The sequence below is a fragment of the Chrysochloris asiatica genome, unplaced genomic scaffold (assembly GCF_000296735.1).
Source record: "Chrysochloris asiatica unplaced genomic scaffold, ChrAsi1.0 scaffold00002, whole genome shotgun sequence".
Classification (NCBI taxonomy): Eukaryota; Metazoa; Chordata; class Mammalia; order Afrosoricida; family Chrysochloridae; genus Chrysochloris; species Chrysochloris asiatica.
The window spans coordinates 7,490,133-7,494,418 of record NW_006408520.1 but is presented as its reverse complement, the minus strand read 5'-3'; the positions used below and the strand labels follow the sequence as shown (position 1 = coordinate 7,494,418).

At 40.3% G+C, this 4,286-nt stretch overlaps 1 pseudogene; it reads left to right on the top strand.

Annotated features, from left to right (window-relative positions):
• The first annotated feature begins 1,612 nt into the window (after nucleotides 1-1,612).
• Nucleotides 1,613-3,627, top strand: LOC102834713 (annotated as a pseudogene).
• Nucleotides 3,628-4,286: the final 659 nt, after the last annotated feature.

Here is a 4,286-nt window from a genome sequence, read left to right as displayed (position 1 = left end):
AGGAAATGAAGGTTCCGTGGGCTTCATTCCCACAGGCTTTACTCCATTTGCATCATCAATGGTCAACTCTAGTTTGAGGAGGCATCTCTTCCCCAGTCGTATTTTGAGCGCCTAAGGGGCTCATTTTCTGGCACTATATCTAACAGTATGCCTCTGCTATTCATCAGGTTTTCAGTGACTAAATGTTCAGAAGTAGTTTGTCTCTCCTTCTTCCTTGTCTGTCTTCATCTGGAAGTTCTTCTGAAACCTGTCCACCATGGGTGACCCTGCTGATATTTAAAATACCGATGGCATAGCTTTCAGAATCACAGCAACTCACAAGCCACCACAGTACAACAAACTGACAGACGAGGCTTTAAATCGCTGAGGGAGCAGAAAGCTCCATCTTTCTCCGCAAAGGGTTCAAATCACAGACCTTATGGTTCACAGTCCAGTGTTCATCGTATGGAGTCACTATGCTCCCATATATACTAACATATATTTTAAAACCATATACTGGGCCACAGAGCACATTTCAAAGGATTTTTCTCACTACAGTGCAAAACTCCTGGAAATAATAACAAAAAGAAACCTAGAGAAAACCCATGTTTTCTCTAGGTTAAAGTTCTAAATATCCTATGATTGAAAAAAACTATCATAATAGAGTGGCATTGTGGCTTAATGTGCTAGACTGTAAGGTCAGTTTGAACTGCAAGTTCAGTGGTTCAAGCTCACCCTGTTGCTCCTTGGAAACAACATACACCATATGCTTTGATTTGTAATAGTATTGCTATGATTTTGTTCAAAATGTTCTCTTGTTTCCATTGTTGTTGTTGTGAAGTGCCATCAAGTTGGTTATGACCCATAGAGACCCAGTATAGGGTTTCCGAGGAGCAGCTGGGGAGCTTGAACTGCTGACAACCCACAGTGCCACACCAGGACTCCATATGGTGTATAGCTAATTAATATTTAAATGATAATTTATAGTTTTAAACATACATGTTAGAAAAATAAGCTAAAATTTGCATCCATCTCAAGAAGCTAGATAAAAATGCTAAATAACCCTAAAGAAAGTAGAAGGAAGGATATAATAAAGATAAGACCATTAAATCTATTTTTAAATGATAGGATAGGATCAAGAGAGAAAAACCTGTTTCTCTGAAAAAAAAAATAATAATAGAGATGATCAAGCAAAGTCAAGAGAAGTCACAAATAATAAGTGAAGGGTATTATGAAAAATGCATGCTGATGAATTAAAAATTTTAGAATGAATAAATTTTTAGAAAAATGCAATTTACAAAAATGGACATATCCTGAAGTATGATGACAGGGGCTGTTGGTCAAATCTGAGTCTGCGCCCTGGGGCAGTTCCCATTTGCCCTACTTGTGAATGAATGACATGCTGTAGTCAAGACCAATGTCAATGAAGAGAAGACAGATGAAGAAAAGCAAACAAGATAATCTGAAGTAATCTCGAAACCAGGTGGAAGTCCTGTTGTTGTTATGTGCTGCTGTATAGCATTTTGTGACCCTTTATAGCATTTTGAGGAGTGTCTGGTGGGTTTGAAGTGCCAGACTTTCAGTTAGCAGTACAGTTACACCTAAACTCCAGAAGTCCTGCACTGGGAATCCAAATTCTCCCCTCTACTCTGTGAAATGGACTTCTGGTGACGCGATAGGATCAGCACTGGACTGCAAACCACAAGGTCTGCAGTTCAAACCCACCAGCTGTTCATTGGAAACCTGATGAAGTGATGACACTTAGCAACAACCACGTTCTGTGAAGTCTTTCAAAGAACTCTGACTGATGTTATATGAGGTCACTGTTGTAAAAAGTTAAGAAAAGGCTTTCTTGCTAAAAGAAACATTCAATGATGGTTACTAGGGGTGGGAGAGAAAGGCAAATATTTCATTGGGTAGAAGGATAGACATATGTAAACTTGGGTGACAGGAAAGGCAATAATATACAATAAGAAGGAAATTAGCACAGCAGAGATAAAGACAGTGGAAAACACAGGAAGAAGTGTAAAACAGTTAAAGTGAATAGAGCCAACTACTATTAATTGATGGTACATGGAGTGGATTGCTATCATTGTAATGATACAAATATATGATTTGTTGAATATGGGACTGATGATCTGTTTTGTAAACCTTCACTCAATTCATAATAAAAAGTTTAAGAGAAATTGAACCTGTGGCTCAATTTTCATCCAAGTATAAATGGAGTACAATAACACTAGTGAGGTACACACACCATATAATGGTCAATCATTTGAGATCAAAAGAGTGACATTCACCTAAGGACAAAATTCAGAAGGGTTGGGAAAAAAAGGAGTCATGAAAACAAGAATCACGGGGAGGAAGCGAGATAAATAATATTACATTGAGGGAATTGGAATTATTGAGATGAAATAAAGTGTATGATTTGTTGGATGTAAAACAGATGATCTGCTCTGTAAACCTTTACTGAATTCACAATAAAAAGTTGAAAAATAAAAAAAAGTTTAAGTGAGAAAAAAAAAAAGAGCTCCAATTGAAACCGCAGTTTTTCCAGAGAGTCTATGTCATGGGCTTCAACCATCCATGCAAGAAACTAGAGAATGCTTTGCCTTCCATGCTTGGTGAACCCCCATACAACTTGATTGTCCAGTCTCAATCAGGTACTGAGAATATAATTGCCTTTGTGTTGGCCATACTTAGCAAAGTAGAACCCACAAACAGATACCCCTGGTGTTTGTGCCTCTCCCCAATATACAAATTTGCCTTCAAATGGGAAAAGAGATTGGCCAGATGGGAACATTTTACTCTGAACTAGTTTATGCTGTTTGAGATAATAAATTGGAAAGAGGTCAGAAGATTGGTGAGCAGATTGTTGTTGGCACCTCTAGGATTGTCCTGGACTACTCTTCCAAATTTGAGTTAATCAACCCCCAAAATATCAACACATTTATCCTGCATGAGGTTGATGATAGCTACTCAGGGCCACCAAAATTAGAACATCTGCACCCAGAGGATATTGCCCAGGAACTGTCAGATGCTGCTTTTCTCTGCCACTTTCAAAGTCTCAGTGTGGAAATTTGCCCAGGAAGTGGTCCCAGACCTAAACATTATCAAATTGAAATATAAGGAGGAGACCTTGGACACCATTTAGCAATATTACATCTTGTGCAATAGCAGAGATGAGAAGTTCCAGGTCTTGTATAACCTTTACGGGGCCACCCCACTGTACAAGTCAAGACCTTCTGCCATACCAAAACAGTGGAGCTCTCCAAACAAGGCCACTAGGTAGCTCTGCTGAGTGGTGAAATGGAAGTAGAACAGAGAACTGTGGTGATTGAGAGCTTCCCAGAAGGCAAAGAGAAGGTTCTGGTGAACGCCAACGTGTGTGCCCACAGTATGGACATGGAGCAAGAGTCCATTGTCCTCAGTTTTGACATTCCCATGGACAAGGATGAGAACCTGAACAACAAGGCCTACCTGAACAACAAGGTACACTGACCACTTTGGCAAGAGGGCCCTGCCGATGAGCATGGTGGTCAGCACACACTGCATGAACATCCTGAACCAGATTCAGGAGTATTTTAATAAAAAGAAAGATTGAGATTGGACATGCATGATTTAGACGATACTGAAAATGGCCAAGTGTGAAGCTACGCAAGAAACAGTACTCACCCTTAGTGCTCCCCTGTATGGAAGGAGTGTTTTCATAGCACAGGCCTCAGAGCCACCATAGAGTCTAAGACGAGAGTACAGAAAATTACCTCCCACATTTTGAGTTATGTTTGGACTTGACCAAAAAAAATGTGTAAATGATGGGGAAAAGTAGAAAAAAATGTTTACATAACTTTTCAAGATCAGGTGTGAATACACAGAACCTTACCTTTTAGAAATTCCATCTTTTTTTTGGGTCAATGTTTCCCCAAAATTATGCAAATCTAGCTGCTATGGCTAACCAGTAGCCCTGGGATTCCCTGTGGCCACCCCTGGCTCTTTTCTGTTTATGAGTGGACAGGCCAATCTGCAGCCCTTGTGGAAGTGACAGAATAGGGGTGAAGAAGGGACATGGAAAGAAAGGTCCCATGTAGGACAAGTGTTGGTCCAGCATGTGTCAGGAATATAGGGTGAGGCAGCAGAGGAGACTTGTCAACTGTTGCTCTGGACCTGGAGTGAGACAGCTCCTCTGAAGTATTGCCAGGCCCCTCTCTCTCTGATGCTCACAGCAGGAAAGCCTTTGATAAGCTAGGCCAATATGACAACCTGGGACCTCTACTGTATGCAGGTGTGTGTCTTAGAATCATGATCTGTTC